The sequence below is a fragment of the Protopterus annectens genome, chromosome 2.part1, assembly GCF_019279795.1.
Source record: "Protopterus annectens isolate FY-2018-M chromosome 2.part1, PAN1.0, whole genome shotgun sequence".
Lineage (NCBI taxonomy): Eukaryota > Metazoa > Chordata > Ceratodontiformes > Protopteridae > Protopterus > Protopterus annectens.
In genome coordinates, this window is record NC_056729.1 from 1,931,087,161 (window position 1) to 1,931,109,660 (window position 22,500).

Genomic DNA, 22,500 nt, shown 5'->3' on the forward strand with positions numbered 1-22,500 from the left:
CCTTTTTACCCTTTGGTTTGGATGTTTTTTGGGAAATTATTCAGGCAACTTTATGTTTTTGGACATCAGGCTTAGTTTTAAGCTCTGAGTTTCCAAAGTGTAGTCAAACAATCCACTTATGATGCACTGATGAGCTCAGAAAAAGGTCAAAGCATAGCATTTCTACAGCTAGTGGTGTTTGGTTTTGTTGGCATGAATGATAATACCATTCATAAGCAAAGTAGCTGCGAAAACACTGGCATATCATTAAGCCATTTGCATATGTCATATGGGCCTCAACTACAGGAGGTTTAAAGTATAACAGTGAATATATTAGCATAACTGGGTCTTCCTTGGAGTTTTTATTGAATTATTTGTCTGCGTGACATTTTTGCCCTTTGATTTGGATAGTATCAAGTGACTGAAACAAACCTTTACAAAGATTTCTTATCACAAACTATATGGGGAACAGTATCTGAAGACCTTTTATTCCAAACCACTAAAAAACTCATCCTCTTCAGGCCCTCTGCTATGATGTTTAAGTGGTTAACAAGTATGTTCACAGCAGTGATAGGGGCTTAGCATAAAGCTGTTAGGCACCTTACCTATGTTAAAAAAGTGTTGGTATCTTCTTCCCAAATTTGGGCATTGTGATGTTCCATGAACTACAGTGCATAGTTGTCTTGAATACATATTTTTCAGATAAAGACCATTAGGAATACAAGAGTTATTTGTGCTGGCAGTTGGCACAGCAAAAGATAATGGTAGTTATGCTGGTAGACATACTCATTTGGAGTGCACTTAAGCTGCTTTGGATGAATGCGCAGAAGCTATACTGAGAATTGTGTACTTTCCCTGTACAAGCATTGACACATGCTGCTGTCATGATGTGGGTGCCATTTTTTTGAAGGTCATGGAGCAACCACATTCCCCAGTTTCATATCCCAAAGGCCATCTGAAAGCCATTTCTTTCCTTGTCTCAGCCGAGTGCGCCTCCAGGTGTTTCTGTAGTTACCTCCTACTGTGCCTCTAAGCATCAAATATTACTTGTTCATATTTGCATTAATAATTCCAAAACCATGCTGCATACAGGGTATCAGAATATTTTATCATCAAGCATACATGATGGCAAACACAACTGCATTGATATGTGATCTCTATCAATGAGTATTTGTTAGAACTGTAAGGTGATAACTTCATTTTTTTAAAGGTTCAAGCCGCACCCACTGGCAGTTAAAGGTGCACACTCAAAAGAGCTGTACTGGAGGGAATGAGTTAAAATCAAGCATGTCTCTGCTCAAGAATGTCTTTGCTTAGTCCATTCGTTAACTAACAGTGCCACCTCCTTCACAGTTGCTAAAGATAAGCTTAAAAAACAGAGCAGAAAGCCTGCAAAAAAAGTATACCACTGAACAAAATTCTGTGTTGACATGCACAAAAAAAGGGCAAGTACAGGAGGAGGCCAGTAGATGTGGCACCAACACTGCAGAAGGGTCTCATCTGGAAAATGATGAAGAAAATGAAAATGCCACCATGGTGGTGGTGGTGCAATAGGCAAAAAAAATGCTTGCTAAATTGTGTGCCTTAGTTTGACAGGTACGTAACCTACTTGCAGTGTTTTGGTCTGTCTGTTGTTCTGTATATCTATTTTTTTAGCTATCTGCATTCCTATCTATCTATCTATCTATCTATCTATCTATCTATCTATCTATCTATCTATCTATCTCTCTGTCTATCTATTTGTCTGTCTGTCTGTCTGTCTATCTATCTATCTATCTATCTATCTATCTATCTATCTATCTGTCTGTCTGCCTGTCTGTCTATCTATCTATCTATCTGTCTGTCTATCTATCTATCTGTCTGTCTCTGTCTGTCTATCTATCTGTCTATCTATCTATCTATCTATCTATCTATCTATCTATCTATCTATCTATCTATTTGCCTGTCTGTCTGTCTGTCTGTCTACCTATCTATCTGTCTGTCTGTCTCTGTCTATCTATCTATCTATCTATCTATCTATCTATCTATCTATCTATCTATCTGTCTGTATATCTATCTATCTATCTATCTATCTATCTATCTATCTATCTGTCTGTCTCTGTCTATCTATCTATCTATCTATCTATCTATCTATCTATCTGTCTGTCTGTCTGTCTCTGTCTGTCTGTCTATCTATCTATCTATCTATCTGTCTGTCTGTCTGTCTGTCTATCTATCTATCTATCTATCTATCTATCTATCTGTCTGTATATCTATCTATCTATCTATCTATCTGTCTGTCTGTCTATCTATCTATCTATCTATCTGTCTGTCTGTCTCTATCTGTCTATCAATCTATCTATCTATCTATCTATCTATCTATCTATCTATCTATCTATCTATCTGTCTGTCTGTCTGTATATCTATCTATCTATCTATCTATCTATCTATCTATCTATCTATCTATCTATCTGTCTGTCTGTCTGTCTATCTATCTATCTATCTATCTATCTATCTATCTATCTGTCTGTCTGTCTCTATCTGTCTATCAATCTATCTATCTATCTATCTATCTATCTATCTATCTATCTATCTATCTGTCTGTCTCTGTCTATCAATCTATCTATCTATCTATCTATCTATCTATCTATCTATCTATCTGTATATCTATCTATCTATCTATCTATCTATCTATCTATCTATCTATCTATCTATCTATCTATCTATCTGTCTGTCTGTCTGTCAATCTATCTATCTATCTATCTATCTATCTATCTATCTATCTATCTATCTATATATCTATCTGTCTGTATATCTATCTATCTATCTATCTATCTATCTATCTATCTATCTATCTATCTATCTATCTATCTATCTATCTGTCTGTATATCTATCTATCTATCTTTCTCTCTATCTAGCTGTCTATCTAGCAATCTATCTGTTTGTCTGTCTATCTATCTATCTATCTATCTATCTATCTATCTATCTATCTATCTATCTATCTGTCTGTCTGTCTGTCTATCTATCTATCTATCTATCTATCTATCTATCTGTCTGTCTGTCTCTATCTGTCTATCAATCTATCTATCTATCTATCTATCTATCTATCTATCTATCTATCTGTCTGTCTGTCTCTGTCTATCAATCTATCTATCTATCTATCTATCTATCTATCTATCTGTCTGTATATCTATCTATCTATCTATCTATCTATCTATCTATCTATCTATCTGTCTGTCTGTCTGTCTGTCTATCTATCTATCTATCTATCTATCTATCTATCTATCTATCTATCTATCTATCTATCTATCTATCTATCTATCTATCTATCTATCTGTCTGTCTGTCTCTATCTGTCTATCAATCTATCTATCTATCTATCTATCTATCTATCTATCTATCTATCTATCTGTCTGTATATCTATCTATCTATCTATCTATCTATCTATCTATCTATCTATCTATCTGTCTGTCTGTCTATCTATCTATCTATCTATCTATCTATCTGTCTGTCTCTATCTGTCTAGCAGTCTATCTATCTATCTATCTATCTATCTATCTATCTATCTATCTATCTATCTATCTATCTATCTTTCTGTCTGTCTCTATCTGTCTACCTATCTATCTATCTATCTATCTATCTATCTATCTATCTATCTATCTGTCTGTCTGTCTGTCTGTCTATCTATCTATCTATCTATCTGTCTGTCTGTCTGTCTGTCTGTCTGTCTATCTATCTATCTATCTATCTATCTATCTATCTGTCTGTCTCTATCTGTCTATCTATCTATCTATCTATCTATCTATCTATCTATCTATCTATCTATCTATCTATCTATCTATCTATCTATCTATCTATCTATCCATTTGTTAATAGAGAGAAAGAGAGAGGTAGAATGATTTTTAGCATTGTGTAGTCATATAAACATCTGCTACCTTGCTTTTCTTCTCTTTTTTGAAGTATGCTTTTACATGTGGATTTGTGCATTTAAATGCATGATATGTCTATTTTCCTATTTCTTGGCACATCTGTATATGTTCTCAGATATGTTATGCACACTAGATGCCCTTATGTACATGTGTTCTCTGATGTTCTATGTTTCTTCTCACATAGCCAGTGTGGAAATTGTTATTCCCTGCCCATATTATGCTGCACATTGAATGATTTCTTTTTAAGTCACTGTTGCCTTTGCTCAGCAAGTGTGGATCCACACAGAAATACAATATCACCTGTTGGAAATCCCATGGGGGTGCCAGTAGTACTTCACATAGGATGATAGTATTCTGGTACTGTCTCATTGTCTACACAGTGTCTGTACCTGCAGCCATGTGTGGTTACTCTGACAGGTGTACTATGCTGGCTTTTGTCCATGGCACTTCATTTGCATTAATTCTGATCTCATATACAGACTAATCCTATATGTTCCTTTTTTTTTGGGAGATGTCTTGCCTGTATTTCTTCATATTGGTTGTCCTGTACAGCATCATTTTTCATTTAACATGTACTTCTTCTACTTCACAGGAACCCATAACAGACCACACAAGTGCAGCCATTCCTCATATCATTCTCATATCATGTCTGCCTGGGATGACATCATTGACAGACCACAATGCTTTGCCAGAGATGGTCTGTACCTGTCACCCCTGGGATTTGGGTTACTGGCTAAGGCTCTTGTCACCCCTATAGTGCCTTTTTTAGGCAAAGTTCAAAGGACAAAACCACCACCATAACAGGTACAATCATGCAAAATCTGAAGGTAATGCTACTCAGTGCTAGAAGTCTAAACCTCAAAATGCACTCTCTCTCTCTCTCGGCACTCCTAAAAATGGAGAACATCAATATCTGTGCAGTAACTGAGACCTGGTTCAAGGCTCCTGCGATACCAGGCTACAACTCTTACCACACTTTTCGGCCACCAAACCAGGACTGAAACACTAAAGGTGGAGGAGTGTCCATATTCACCAAGGATATTCACAACACCAGGCTAGTTGCCCAACGCAATGTGTTGGAAATTCTCCTGGTGCAACTAACACTAGGTAAGACTGCAATCGAAATTGTAGTTTGCTACAGATCCCCCACCATGCCCCAAGATTCTTACTACAACTTTCTAACATACTGAAAAATATTAAGATACAACTAAACACCTTAATACTGGGTGAGTTCAACTATCCTGCCATTAACTGGGAAAACTACTCATGTACCACACCTTTGCCCAACAGTTCTTGGAATTCATAAATTCCAATGTCCTGGATCAACTAATCCTTAATCCCACCAGGGGCTCCAATATCCTGGACCTGGTCATTACCAACATGGGAAATCGATGCTCTACACCTATGGTCACCCCCTCGTTAGTCAGGTCTGACCATAAGCTAATCACCCTTGACATCCGCATCCCACCCCCACCACCCAGTAAGGAAACCTCCGTAAAAAAACTTATCTAAAGCCAACTTCATGTTACTCAAGTCAGAAGTGACAAACTTCATGACAGCCATGCAGAGGGGAACTGAAAGTTCGACTGCTGAATTCTACATTAAGGCACTGTACAAGCACATACACTCGTGCATGAATTGTGCAATCCCCAATAGAACCAAGATGCTCTCCTCCAAAAAAAAGGAAACCAATATGGTGGTCTCTTGCCATAAACAAACTTTACAACAAAAGGAAGAAACTGTTGCAGAAAACAGGAAAATCCCAGGATGCAAAAAACTCCCTTACCAGCCTCAGTAAGAAGCTGAGATCCCTCACAGAATCCTGCAAAGCTAGTTACAAAAATAAAATTGTCAAAGATTCCAAAGACAACCACAAGGCATTCTGTAGCTATGTCAAGAATCTAAATGGCAATTCTCAGATCTGCTCTGAGCTACAACAGAATGGCATTAAATATACTGATCCCAAGGATATTGCCAATACCCTGGAAGAGCGATTCAGTGCAAACTTCACCCTCTTCTCATCCCCTAAAGGACCCATCTCAATACTGAAAGATTGCCAAATTCTGGTAATAACAGCCACACAGGTAAAAAACACACTCTCCAAAGCTAAGAATACAGCATCCATGGGACCAGATGATATCCCAGGCTGTGTACTACATGAACTACAAAATGACCTGGCACCTCACCTAAGTGTCATGTTTAATCATAGCCTCCCTCAGGCTTCATGCCCACTGAGTGGCGCACAGCTACAGTTATCCCACTCCACAAGGAGGGATCCACCTTGGATCTTGGAAACTACCACCCCATCAGTCTGATGAGCCTGATCTGCAAGACCATGGAACGTATTATCATGGAACTTATAAACAAAGACATTGGTAACCTTCAAATACTGGATCCCATGCATTTTGGGTTCGTGAAGGGCTGATCTTGTCTCCTGAACCTGATTGACTTCTTTGACTCAGTCTCCAGAGGTGTGGACAAGGGTAAGTTGATCCACACAGCCTATCTGGAACTTGCCACGGCCTTCAACACCATTCCCCACTCTGGAATCATAGATAAACTTACTAAGCTGGGCATTAATCCCTACGTCACTCAATGGGTTGCCAACTGCCATACTGACAGAACCCACACTGTAAAGGTAGCCAACTCCAAATCCAGCTCCAGACAAGTGACAAGTGGAGTACCCCAGGCTTCAGTCCAGGGACCGCTCTTGTTTGGCATCTACTTCTCTGAAGTACAGGCCAACACTAAGGGACTCTGTCTAACAAAGTTTGCAGATGACTGCAAACTGGGAGCCATTATTGAATCCCCAAATGATGTGGATATTGTACAAAAGGGCCTTTAAGAAACAGATGATTGGTGCCAGAGCCATGGGCTAAAGCTCAATTCCAAGAAATGTATAGTTATCCCCTTTGGGAAAAAACATGTACCCATGAATTACCACATAGGTGGCAGTACGCTAAATACCGAAAGTGTGATAAGAGACACAGGGACACAGGCGGACAGTGGTCTCACCTTCGATAACCACATCGCCACAACAGTTAGGAAATCCTTCTATGTGTCACACCTCATCACTAAGGGCTTTTCATCCAGAAATAAGAAGGTAATTTTCCCACTGTACTCATCCCTCATTAGACCCATTATAGAATACTATGCCCCTTCTGGTATGTACCACTCAAGACATCTGCAACAACTGGAAAGGCCAAAGAAATTCCTCACTAAAGGAATCATAGGCCTAAAGCAGGTGCCCTATGCTGACCGTCTAAAGAAACTCCACCTATACTCTGTCATATATCATCTATCTACTTAGAGGCGATCTCTGCTTAACATACAAGGCCATGTCAAACCCAGAACTGTTGGACATGCTACACTTAAAGAAATACCAATCCTTCAGAGAGACACACTGTAGGGATCTAAACCTTGTCATCACAATGAACAAAACATGTTGTAAGGATAGGTTCCTGACCCAGAGACTCCTCAGACTCTGGAATAGACTGCCCATACATGTCAAGCAGAGCGCCTCTTTGGCCCTCTTCGTCACCCTGCTAGACAGGAGTCCAGGAAGTAAATACTGTGGGATGAAATAGCCAGGGAATCGTTATGGCTAGGCTTGTATAGGCCCTAGGTCCGATAGCCCAGTACCAACTTATGAACCTATGAACCTATCAGAATGTTAACATCTTAATGCAAATACTTTTAGCACAAATCATTCAAGACTTTCACCCAGAAAATTATAAAAGTCCTTTAGCTCCTTAATGTGTTTTACTGAATATTTCTGCAGTATAATGTGTACTTATATCCAGTCATTACATCAGTGGTGTAACTAGGTTATCTGTTGCTACTTGGCCAGAAGAACTATACACTAATTAAAACAATAAGGCTAATCATTAAAGGAAAGTTTGAAAGTTTTTATTTTAGCATATATGCTATATTAAACATGATTACAATAAATAATGGCACCAATTGTTTGTATCACATATACACAGAATAGGGTGATAAGGCATCCACTGCATTTTGAAGGATATCGCAAAGCACTGTAAATTCCAAAGTCAACATTTTTCTAAACCCTTCAAAGGAAAAAGTGACTGCCAAAGTAACCCAACTGAGGCCATGCTGGCTGAGTCATTCTCATTTCAGTATCACCAACAACTCCTTCCACAGCTATTAACTTTTGCAAGCCAGGCATTCAACTCAACATAGGGACAAGCAGAACATTTAAAAAATTATGGTGGCTTTTTTCAGCAGTTTAAATCAGTAATACAGGAAAGCCGAAAGCCCTCAGAGTTTAAACCCAGTCCTCCTCATCCAAAAATAATACTAACGATGCTAATAACTATGTGAACTCCTGGTAATACTGTGGTAAAATGATTGGGTGTAAACAAAATGGTATGCTTATTAAAAAAATGTCATCTCAAAGTTGAGGACCAAAAAAAAGCTCTCCTGCTCTGAAACTAGCAGATAACTTGTTAGACTTGTAAAAATATGCTTATTATAGTTTAAATGCCACACACAAAGCATTTTAGGCCAAAGTTTAACAATGATTGTAAATAACGTAACAACATTTATTTCCAAATGGTGACACTGCACCACCACACCATTAGTATCTGCTGATTGTACCATCTAGCATCTTGAACCCAGGGCAGTCATGCAATTCACTGACAATTATTGCCTGCACCCAGGCAGAGCACTTCTACAGACCCATCCTTGGTTCACCTGTGCGTTACATCTCAAAAATGATATGACACATATAAATCTATATAAAATAGCATCTGCACCAGTTTTGTCATGTAGCTCACATGTGAAAAGTTCTGTTTTTCTCAGCATAAATGCACGTGGCATGATGTGATATGATAAAACACTTTAAAATGGTCCCTAAAACCAAGATCTGAAAAACAATCAGTTTAGTGTAATCAAAGACAAAATACATGTAGAGCTGCATGATACGTACTTAGACATCTCAGACTTCCTACTCTGTTGTTTGCTGCTTTTAGTGAAGTGTTTAATAAAATATGTGACTAGAAGAACTGCAGAATATTGGATGGCAGCAGTATGTGTTTTAAATCTGAGCAAGGAAGCAGCTCATGCGGATGGATGCCCCAGCTAAGAAGCACTTCAGGGTAAGTATATATGCATTGCCTCATGTATCGGACTTCAGGTCAACATGAAAATGAGTAAACATCTAGAATGCTGTATTATGTCACAGTCCAATATAGTGTTAGTCTCAGGCATGTGCAAAAGATATCAGTGATGTACGATGTAGTTTGCCCATTTGTATATAGCAATATTATTATGCAATGCAGTGCGCAACTCAGAGACCTGAAGCACATCAATCCATTCATTGTATAACTCTTAATTAAAATAACATCTCCTAGTTACAGCCAAAGGGACCATTTTATTTTTGTTGTTTAGTATTTTAGTCCAGCTGTCTATGACATCAAGGACTTGGCCTGCTTTGTGAAGTCAGAAGAAACGAAGCCCTCTGCAGGTATGGCGGCTGCAAGGACTCAAAATAGATTCCAAAACACAAATAAGACCAGCAGCTGTAGCACCAAAATTACTTTATTTAAATGTAGTATAAACTACATATGGAAAAAAAATTAGCATTTTTTCTATATGTAGTTTATACTACATTTAAATAAAGTAATTTTGGTGCTACAGCTGCTGGTTTTATTTCTGCTTTGTGAAGTTCTTGCAAGTTTATGTTCATTAATGCTGTCTAGCCATCTTAACCTCTGTTACTTCTTTATTTTGCTTGCTGTCTTTCCTTCATAAGAGCCTTCTCTAGTGAATCCGATCTTTGTATATTGTGGCCAAAGTGTTAGAGTTTTAATGCACTATCAGACCTTCCAGTGAAGAGTCCAGGCATATTTCCTTACTTATTGATTGCCTGGGAGTTAGCGTGCAGGACTAAGGCTATAGGCTATTAATGAGCTACTGCCAGGGCTACAGAGCTTGATTCTCACAGCCTTCATTGTCCTAGTGTGAGACCTTAAACAAGTTACTTAACCAGACAGTGCTTTAGGAAAAGTAGGCTCATTAATGGTGTCCTGAACTGCAAGCCCACAAATTATCTAAGGTTTGATCTTGCAGTGCAAGGACCACATTTCAAAACTATTTATTTTGCAGTGCACAGCCTTACACAGCCTTACATCAATTCAACTGTCAAAGCCATATAATATTACTGGGAAATGCATAGCTTTAACTATACAGAGCTTTGTTGACAATGTGATGCCATTGGAATTTACAGTCTTATCCAATTGTGCCATAGCTTTCCTTCCAAGAAACAAGCATCTTTTAATTTTGTGATGAAAATCTCCATTTGCAGAGATCTTTGAGGCCAAAAAAAATTTTCACTGCCTGAATGTCTGCCCCATTTGTAAAAAAAAATGATAGGATATCATGACATAGCTTTATATATTTATTTATTTATTTTGTCCAGCATCAAGCCACCTTTTGCTTTTTTCAGCGTTTACCTTCAACATCTTCAACTATTCCTCTTGAAGAACTTTGACATAAAGATGGTGTCTTACATCCCAATTAATAGAAATTAGACATCACAAATGCAGTTTCTATTAAAAATAACAAGACATCCGGGTGTGTGGTTATGTATTACACATTGGTGGCTGTTATCAGCCAACCAGTTCACCATTTCATATGAAACCTTGATTACATTGACTTGAATTAGATATGTCTTTTTTATTTGAAATACTATAAATCATTCTATTTTCTGGCCATTTCTACAATCCTTTAGTATGTCTTTGCTTTGCTGTGTGTGTGCTTTGCTCAAGCCCAAGTCTAATAAAGTCTTCATTCTTACAACATGGCACAGAGTCTTCACAATCTAAAATAAACCAGTGTAACTAATTTAAGAAGTACAATAACAACATAACAACATTATTCCTTTGTGACCCAAACCAATGGATCTGAGTTGTAGTAATAACTTGTTTTACAGGTTTTAATATAGTACTTCTGTGATTCACCATGGAGCTAGCTATATTTTGTACATCATTACTCTGAATTTCATGTTCATATACTGCCTTCTGCTGTTCCTCTATTTCATGACTGACCTTTAATCAGCTTTGCCTGACACATGTGCTTTTGGTCACACAGCGCTGTACTTAAATTTCCTCAGAAGGTCAGTGGGTTTGTAATATATTCCTCACTTTAATTACTAATAAAATGTTACAGATAAATGAAGGTTTGCTTGTAAAACAATAAATCTGTGACCTTTTCTGAAATAGCACTCAAACTTATTTATGATTTTCAGAAAACTGCCATTATTGTAAAGTCTGTGCAATAAAATATCTCTGCAGAATGTACTCTTAAGATGTTTTTAAAGAGCCATAATTAAATAGTATTTTCTATGAAATATGCTGTGTGTTATTATGAAAAACTATGATATAAAGCATAACTTAGCTTAAATTAAGTTTAGTACTACTAAATTTTAGCAAGTGATATTTTATTTTCACTAGTCTTATCCAGACTCATCAGGCCACAATAGCATATTTAACCTAACGTAGTTGGGCACATTCAAAAACAATTGTTGCTATGGTTGTGGCACTACAATGAATTTGAAGACACTAGCAGATGAGATATGAATCACAAATAATGCTTGCACTTAAGGAATGCAAATGAGAGGCAGTGCAAGCACTTGTCAGCCAATCATGTTGTAGAAATGATTCCTAAACAATATGTCAGCGTATTGTACTTTTATAAGAAAGAAGTAAAAACTGGTGGAGAACACCTGGCAATATCATCTTGGCAGAAGGTATAGTACTACGGTACCACATAGTCCAGCCAGATGGCAGTCATTATCTGGCTGTTGTGACAGATTACATGTGAACTAATTTGCTGACCAAGAGGGGATTCGTAGACTGCAAGTGGACACTAAGTTGGTGTAAAGTGTGTGTGACATATGTGCATTACATATGATGGCACATGACATTCAGGGAAATATAATCTGTGCTAAAAATAAGTATGCCTACCTCAAGATATACTGGTGTCTGGGACATTCCAGTAATATACAGATGAGCATGCCAGATTGCATCCTTGGGAATACTAGGTATATTCCGTAGGAGTATGCCAGATTACATCCTTGAGAATACTAGGTAAATTCCACAGGAGTGTGCCAGATTACATCCTTGGGAATATTAGGTATATTCCATAGGAGTATGCCAGATTACATCCTTGGGAATACTAGGTAAATTCTACAGGAGTGTGCCAGATTACATCCTTGGGAGTACTAAGTAAATTGCTAACTGTCATGCTCAATGAGGTTGGGAACTATATCAGGTTCCCATTAAACTAGGGTGGCATTATGCAGTCATTGAAGTATTTAGTGATGTACATCTTCTTCTAAGTGGATGTAGCACCACTGATGACACACACATTGCTACTGATGCTGCCATATACATTTAATTTTATTTTGTTTGCATTTGTTTTCTGGGGTAGAGCACTGATCTCCGTGCATTTTTTCAGACTCAGCCTTGGGGTGGTTTCTGGTTAAGTGACTTGCTCAGTCACAAAGTTAAGTAATGGAGGCTAAAAACAGTTTGTTGAAAGCTGCTTAATCCTCTAAGCCAAAAGCCAGACATTGCTACTAATGCACCTTGTGTAGAAGATGCTGGAAGGTATAAATGTGAAAAGAATTGGTATACCATAAACTGTTAGCTTGTGTGTTATGGAAATGGTATCATAAAAGAGCTATTAGTACAGTATCTCGGAGGTATGCACAATGAGTGTGTTTCAGAGAACACATGCCTTGTGCTGATTCTTTATTGACTGCTATATCCTACATGGTCATCTAGTGGGTCAGTACTTATATAACTGGATCTCTACACTACAAAACGAAAAACGAAAAACTAAAAAAAATCACTCCCCCCAGAAGGGCTAAGCTGTTGTGTGGGGTCATCACCGCTGCCACTGTTCTGGTGTTAATAGGTTCACAGGCAGTTACTAGGCATGTGGTCCATGAGAACATTAAGGCCTCTAGTTTTATTTCCCATTTGGCACCAATCACTGTCTGGTTAACTAACGTGCTCAGAATCACACAGCACACAATTGAAGACCGATGATATTAAACCTTGGAAGGGGCTTACTAACAGCAAATAGCCTTAATTATTTGAGCTAACAGTGAGACATCCAGGCTGGATGTAGCTGATGCAGAGTCAGACCATCTCTATCATACTAGTCAAAACAGATGGCCTTTCAGTAGCAGTAGAGCTTTATGATATCTCTAAAATATCTCCTGCAAATATTGAGTGTCACTTTTTGCGGTATGCATCTTCAAAATATCATCCATGACTGTGCACACCCTGAATGTCTGTACAAGTGCAGGATGCAAAGCATGATCCACTGAATCATTCACAGTGCCATTGTCAGTTCTGGTTCCAACAAATGACTATTCAGTGACAGTGGGGTCACTAGATGTGTGCAGCTCTCTGTGTCAGTGATGAGTCTTATGCACTCACAACAATCCATGGCCATGTGCATTGTGAACATCTGTTGAGACACATATTAGAATCATTACTGGTTCCCAACAGAAGTCTGTTGGTTAACAGTGAAACCCATATCTGTAAGAAAAAACACAGAGCTTACTCAGAACCTGTCAAACTCTATGGTGAAGCCACATTATTAATGGCGTATTGCTCTAATTGTTAACTGCATATCATAATAAATGAAAACCCATCGCTGTGCCAACACACACTGCCTGTGGGTCCTCCTATGACTTGTCTATACAGTGTGGTTGCACACAAAATGTTCCCGTGATTTCGCAAACGTATAACATATATGTCACTCATAGCACTTAAAGTGCACCTCATCATGCTGACTTTGTCCTGTATAGGCCTGCATCCCTGCTGATGCTGTGTTTGCACACTGAAACTGTCATAACTGTTTGTACCAATAACAAACAAACTTATCTCATGGCAGTCAAACATTTACAAAATGAAAGCACATACCTGTGTGTACAGGGGGAAAAATAACATCAGTCATGCTACCAATTTCATGTCATTCAAGGTCATGCTTGGACAGAGCTTATCCTACAGTTTTAAATATTTACATAAACAGTTATTGCAAGCCAAGAATAACACTTTTTAATAAGGATACCTACCAGACAAGTCTGCATAGCACACTTGGTCCACCTGCATCATCGCAGCTCAGCCCCCCCCAGCAACTGCAACATCGCCAGATAAAAACACTGCTACAGTCCGATTTCTCCTTACAGTTATTGCAAGCCAAGAATAACACTTTTTAATAAGGATACCTACCAGACAAGTCTGCATAGGTGACCGGATATTTACAGTTCTTGTTATTAGCAGATGAGATCCTTAACAGTTATGTTTTAAACATTGTAACTGGTTATTTACATTTCCTTTTACAACAAATTTGTTAATTTTACTAGTTATTTTTTAAACATTGTTTGGCCAGCATGCACACCTGCAAGAGCTCCCCCCAGGCAACTATAGCTTTGTCTATTGCCACTGGGTGGCATAACTTAACAATATACTTGCTGTATCTTGTCCCAAATAGATCTGCCTCCACAATTAATACTTGTTAAGTAAGGCAAGTACCATTTACTTGGTGTATTTTGTCCCCCAGATAGATGTACCATCCTTTGTCTTAGTTGCACACCAAGGCCATAAAGTACTGTTTCTGCAAATAACTGCTTATACTCCTTATTTCCTGCGTCTCCCTCTTCCTTGCTCACACTTACATTATAGCTCCAAGGCTTCCACTTCTTATGCTGATTGCTTTTCTTTGCAGTCTTCTGTGTGGGGGTGGGCCAGATCTCTACCTGCTTTTTCTGGTTATACCCTCCTCCCCCATGCACATTAACTAGACTATATAAGTGGGTCTCCTTGATCAGCGCCATTTTGAAAGTTATCTTTTGGCCTGCTTGTGGTGAGGAAGCTTCCCCAGACCCTTTTCAGTGTGCACACCTGCAAGTAAGTGCCTACAAGTGCTTAAGCTCTTCTCAAAAATTTGTGGTGCACCTGGTTTAACAGGCATGTTTATGTTTTCCAACTGAAGTACTTAGCTAACTTTATGTAGTCTAGGGATCTAACTGACACAGTGATTGCTTTTACTACAGAAACTGTTTACTGTTACATATGCTGTTATGCTCACAATCGTCTAAGGGACTAACTGAAGCTGTGACTGCTTTTACTACATAAACTGTCTGGTGTTAAATATGCTGTTATGCTTACAAGGAATTTGGCTGGAGACTTGTATTATGTGATGCATACAACTACAGTAAACAAGTGCTACATTCTCCATAGTTTCTTTACCTCTGAGCTTACCTACCTAACCACTGATTGTTCTTCACAGTCTTGCCTTCTTCCTTCTCCTTGGCTCTACCCGCTCCATTCTCCCTGTGGGTTCACTCTGCTCCCCTACTCTACCCCCAATTCTCACCCACCTCAGTGCTCCTACATTTATTCTAGCCATAAATCCCCTCCCCCTATCTCACCTAATCTACTCTCATCTCCTCAGTATCCCCTCCCATACTCCAATACTCTCTCACCCCTTCCCATCCCTAATCCTTAAAGCTCTAGATACACTTCCATACTCTTCCCTCCTACACTGTCACCAATAATCCTATTACATCCTCAACACCTAACCTCCAACTAGTCCATTATACCTAAACCACGCCATGTCTCTTCAAACAATTCTCATCCTTTTGTTTAGCCTACTATTCCTAATACCGCTATACCATGTTACCTCATATTCCTCTTACAAACTACCCCTTCTTTCCTATCCCCTCTTCACCCCACCATCACCCTTAACACACATCATAACTCTGCCACATCTCATTTCCACACTATATCCTCCTCCCTAGTGCTTCCAAACCCACTTCTCTGCTTTAAACTAAAATTCCTATCCTCCTCAATTAAACGTCATATTCCCAAAGCACTATTGTACCTCCCAACAAACTCTAGGAGCAAATCCAAACCCTTGCTCTCATTCCCATTTAACTGCATATGCCTAGCAAGAGACATACACCCCAACCCAGGACCTAGTACCAGCAGCAATTCATCTCCCCCCATTACCACCCATACTACTAACCCTAAATACCTCAAGATCTTGACCATCAATACCCAGAGTTTACGAAACAAATTAGCCCACTTCCATGCTTGGCTATCCCATACCCAACCTGACATAGCAGCTGTCTCTGAGACATGACTAAAATCCAACATTTCAGACTCTGAAATACTACCCCATGGGCTTCAAGTACTTAGACAAGACCGCCTAAAAAAGAAGGGTTGAGGAGTAGCCTTAATCTACTCTAGCCTACTCTCCATCACTACCTACCAAAATCCTATTCTAGAGTTCAACAATGCTAAACTAGTCATAGGAAATCTCAAACTAAATAACCAGAAAAGCATTTGTGTTATAGCCCTCTATATCCCCACTGGAAACAACATTCTTCTATGGGTCTCATATAATATCAAGCTTGAGACATACATCCTAGGAGATGTGAGCATTGACTGGAACAAAATTACTGCCAATAACCCCACCATTTCAATCAATCTATGTAATTTCACTCAACTCATAAATGCTATAACCAGACCTAATAAAAATAACCCCTCAGGCTCCATACTGGACTGGATCCTTGTCTCCCACCCAAACAAAATCTCCTACACTGGCACCTTACCAGACTATATCAGTGATCACTTACCAGCCTTCATCCATAGAGCAACCCCATCCTCACCTCATCTACACCAATATATCCATACTCGGAATCTCAACAACTTTAACCCTACAACTTTTTCCAGTTCTCTCAAACTGATAAATTGGGACACTCTAAAAACTCTACCTCTGGACAGTGCTGTTGAATTCTTCAACTCAACCTTCTTAGACTCTCTTAACTCCCAAGCCCCTCCACGATAAAAAACAATTCCACCCCTTGGCTTAGTAAAGATACCACAACACTCATGCAACAAAGGGACAAGACCTGGAAACTCTACCATCATAATAGGCACCCTGACACCTTTCTTAAATATAAATAACTTTGCAACTTAGCCAAAAAACGTATCATACAAGACAAAAAAGCATACTACATCAATCTCCAATCTAACCACTCCTCTAACCCCAAACAGTTCTGGAAATCCATCAACTCACTTCTCAACCCAGGCACCAAAAACAGCCCTTGCCCTGACACTAGTAAATCTGACCCAAAAATAGCTACTCTGTTCAACTCCTTCTTTACTAACTCTATAGCAGAACTCCCAAACAACAACACCTCCACCCAAATCAAACCCTCTGCCCAACCTTCCACCCCAAACTCACCACCTATATTCCACCTCAAACTCATCCCCACTTCATATATAAAAAAACTTCTCGCTAAGCTTAAGCCTTGCTCCAATGCCCCTGACAATATCCCCTCACTCTTTTTAAGAATTGCAGCAGACAGCATCACCATCCCCATTAGCATACTCATCAACAGATCCATACAAGAATCATATGTCCCCAAATTGTGGTGTGCAGCCTTTATCCTACCCCTCCATAAAGGAGGTAAAAATAATAACATCTCCAACTTCCGACCCATAGAGATTCTCTCCCCTATCTCAAAAATTCTTGAGAAATGCATCCACCTCCAGCTCATGCCATTTATTACGGATAACCAACTCTTCACCCCAACACAACATGGGTTTTGTCCTGGCCATAGCATAATAACAGCTCTTCTCTCTTTTCTAGACATCGTAAACCATGCCCGTGACTCCAGAGAATTTGTATCCACAGTCCTCCTTGACCTCTCCAAGGCTTTTGACACAGTCTCCCATACCCACCTTCTTCACCACCTTTCCAATCTTAACCTCTCACAAAACACCATTACATGGTTGAGCAGCTACCTCTCTGACAGATCTCAGGCAGTAAAATGGAAGACTGGCACCTCAGCCTTCCTTCCCACCCCAACTGGGGTACCCCAGGGATCCATTCTTGGCCCTATGCTCTTCAATATCTTCATTAATGATTTCCATGCAGCCATTCCTAACACTAAGATAGTACAATATGCAGATGACTCAACTTTAGTTTGCTCTACATCAAACCTCCATGAGCTCCAAACAAAAACTCAAACTGCCTTCTCAGCTACTGAGAACTGGATGCTCCAAAATCACCTCTCTTTGAATACCAACAAATCAAAGATCTTTCTAGTCTCTCCCTCAAAATATATCCACCTAGACAAAACCTCTTTCAAGATTACAAGCCTTGCCAACTTCACTATAGAAGTTGTTCCTTTTGCTAAACTTCTTGGAGTTACTATTGACGAACACCTAAAAATTCGATACCCATATTCAGCTAAATATAAAGAAAACCCATCAGAAACTTGGAATGCTATACAGAAACTCCCACTTCCTCTCCCCCTCAACAAGACAGACCCTCCCCACTACCTTCTTACTACCTTCACTAATGTATGGGGCTACCCTACTAACCAACCTGTCTTCCTTCATCTCTTCTAAACTAGAATCCTGTTACAATAAAATCTCAAAGTTCGCCACCACTTCCAAATACTCCACTCACCACTGTAAACCTCTCCACCAGCTGCAATGACTAGAACTCCCAAACTACCTTGACTACCTCCAACTCATCACCATTCACAAGCTTATTTTCAAACCAACTATATGCCCAGCACTAACAAACATCTTAATATTATACACCCCAAACAGAACTCTAAGATCTACCCACCAAAATCTAATCTCTGTTTATAAACCAAACCATCCTGCTGGTCAGCGTCTCCTATCCTTTTCCGTCACCAAAAAATGCAATTCTCTCCCTCAGTCTCTAAGAGTTTCTGAGAACTCTGAACACTTCAAAACACAGCTGCATTCTTACCTCTCCCAAAAATGGAAATGCAATTGCACTCCACCTACCTAACCTGCTTAACGCATAAATACTTTATAACACACAAAGTTTGTTCTTCCTTACACACTATTGATTAACCCTATGTACTGCCTTCATGCTAATGCTACCTCTATACCACTCTCAGAGGATTTAAACCTCTGTATTAATTTAACTCATGCTAATATTCATGCATAAAGAACTCATCCATGTTACTTCTATATCATTCTCAGATGATTTAAACCTCTGTATTAATTTAACCTTGTACTACTGTTCTCAACCACTAAACATGCAAATACGCTTTAATCCTTCTCCAAGCTGCTGTTTAACTTTTGTTTAGTTTTTGCTATTTTGTAAGTAAAATTTGCTTAGCTTGTTCCTGTTTCCACTGTGTATTGTACTTCTTATTATGGAGCTTGTACTATGTATTATTGAAGTTTTTCTCCCAGGGCCTCCACTGAAAATGGGCTCTTTGAGCCCAGTGGACCTCACTGGTCATCAAACTGGAAATGAATAAATAAATAAATAAATAAATTTAATATCTAGGGCTGTGCTACAGTCAAGCAAATGTTTCTGAATATTTGCAAATGGGGATTTCAGAAAGAAAATCGTGCCTTGCAATAAGAGAAATAGTGAGGTGAGCAGCAATATGTCGGAAGGGTCTCTTTCACCCACTTAGTAAAATCGTACTGTCTGGGAAAATATAACAGTGTAGATTATATGCAAATTGCAGCATGATGACATACAAATGAGTGTCAGCATGATAACAAGAGCTACTGCATATGCAGATCATAACAGAAGACAAGACAGTTTGATTCAAAAATGTATGGAAATAAAACAATGAGACACCGTAATGAGATTATTAATGAGGTTTGCATAATGGTTAAGGTGCTTACCTTAGAAACACAACATGCAGGGTTTGATTTTCACATGGGGTAATTGGCTAGGCTTAAATTGGCCCATAAGGGCAGTTAGCCTAGTACTAATCTAGGAACCTTATTTGTGCACTAATATTTTTCAATAAAAGGATTATCATTTAGTCAAAGATACTCAGAGCAGCATGTACTTCAGCTCCTCAGAATTTGTTAGTAGTCACTTTGGAATACCATTGTCTGTGATGTCACATGTGGCCACCCTACAGATCACAGAAGGATCCAAAAATGGCTGACATACCATCACATCCATGGTGAAGGCATAGATGACTGCTGTTCTGTGGTTATACAGGAGCTGGTTGAATGGTGCTGTCCCCACACAGAATCAATGGATATGTATGAAGAGCCCAGCCCAGTGGAGAAGAGGGTTTAGGTACCATTAATCACTCTTGGGTTAATTTCTCCAAGTGTTTTGGGTTTTTAATAACACAACAGGCATAACCCCATTCCTTTGTTAGTTTATGACTACGTATCATAAAATTACTTTTGCTTCAGTATTTGATGTTAGCTGAGAGTGATACAAAATTGCCTCCTTCTGTAATTCATATGAGGTTACATGTACTGATAGCATATTTAAGTAAGACTGTAAATTATTTTTTGTTAGACATGTTGTTCCTACTATTGAAGCAGCTGCCTGGTAATCCTTTTTTTCCACATTGCCCTTATTTCTGCTTACAAAATCCTAGTTTTTTATGACTTTCTGTCTTTCTGTATGTTAGACACAATTATCAATGCTACTTTTGTCTTTTTTCATGGACTATTATATCTGATTTTCACAAATTCATAGACTGTTATTAGGCAAATGACCTGGGAGTCCTTTCTAAGCCTAGCCAAGTTTTCCTGAAAGAATAATGATTTCCTGTATCTAAATAGGGCATACAGGGTCAGACATTTATAAGCTACCTCTATCCATAAAGAACAAGGGTATCAGGCCCCATGTAAATTTCCTGTTCCCCATCCCCTTGTCTAGGTTGTGCTTAATTTGGGTAATCGGCAAACTCAGCTTCACGTAGATGGGAAGCCTGTTCCATAGGCAGGGCAGTCTCTGGGACACATATTTTTCTTCAAATCTAGCATTTGAAGTATTAATTAAACCTTTTAGTTGCCTATTTAGATTGGTCAGAGGGCTTTTAGTATGTATGGCTCTGTTTGTCTTATTCTTGGCCAAGATTTTTTTCTTTTGTCGTATAACCGATTGATATTGTGATTCCACCAAGGTGGTTTGTCATTTGAGTTTGTCTTACACTTAATAAGAGTGGACGCAGGTCGCTCTATACAGCTACGAGTATGGCTGCACAAATTATTTACTGGATTTTAGGGTGCTTGGAATTTAGCCATGGTGCTGCTTAATAGAGAGAGGCTAGCACTGGAATAGTTCCTAAAGGATTTTGGTTTCACTGGCTTCCCAGATTTAATTTTTATTTCAGGTAATACTGCCTTATGGTCAGATCTCATGAGTAAAGATATTACATTAGGTAAGGTACATAGCCCCCCCCCCCACCCTCATTTTTGTGTGTACAAGGTCAAGGATGTTTTTACCCCTCATAGGAGAATGGACCAACTATTCCATGATGTTGGTATGAACAATGTTTAGGAATCAGTGGCCTTGTGCATTAGGAATGGTGTAGGTTTCCCAATCTATAGACGGTTAGTTGAGATTCTCCATGAATATCATATTGGATTTAATGGTGAGGGACTCTAGTTCATTGTGATAGGTAGTATGGATTTCCTGGGACATAGAGGAGGACCTATATGTTGCAAGGATATGGTATGACACCCTGTTTATGGTGAGTTTTCTCACATCTTTATTTGAACTGTTGGTAATCGATGATCCCATGCCATGTAAACTTCATCAAGTCTATAATGCTTTGTGGTTCATGTTTCCAATGCTTCAAAGTTACTTTTATAGTGTAGTGTTTGCACAATCCCCACTGCAACAGTTTTACCACGTTATTGTGCCTTTCTCTACACAGTCTGTCTGCCATGACTATATTACACCCAGCAGCAAAATTTGCAACTGTTTCCAGTTCTGTTTCACAGAACAGGCATTTCTCTCTTTCTTTCACACTTTGAATGTACTTTGTAAATTGATGCATACATAGTCCACTACCCTGGGATGACATTATTAGTCCTTTGTCTTTTGGTTTCTGTAAACCATTCTTTAACCATTCCGCTTCACCAAGTCTTGACTAACATGAAGTTGTTCTAGGAGATCTCTGCACTTGCCAGTATATTCATGGACTTTCCATTTTTTTTCTTTCTCATCTGATCCTTCCCTTTATATTCTTCTTTTTGTTTTGGTGGGGGGGGACTGGGGTTGGATTCAGTTGCTGCCTGATTTTTGTCTTCTTTAGTTTTGATTTCCATTCCCATTTGATACTGAAATAATTTTACTAAACTAAGCAAAGATGTCATCTTAGACTCCTTCTCCTCATGTTTAAAAACTTTCACTGTGTTTGGATCTGATGAGGTCAGCAAATATGTATGCATTTCCATGACTGCAGATGCATACATGTAATCAATTTTGAGTAGGCCCATACCACCTTCAGATGAAGTAATATATCATTTTGATATACACTAACTTTCATATATCATCGGATAAGCATGAAGTATTTCACTTGGATTTGTGTTCAACTGATCCAATACCAGTCACCCCAAAACTGTAAGATAAGGCAGTACGAGCATATTGATTTATAGCTTGGACTTTATTCCTAGATGTCAAAGAAGTTTTCAATATTAGTTTTAGTCTTCTGAAATATTCTTTACTGAGCTAATGACATTCTCTTTATGCTGCAGCTTTCCTTTTTAAATGTTGCTTTTGCATCTTTATCAAGATGAA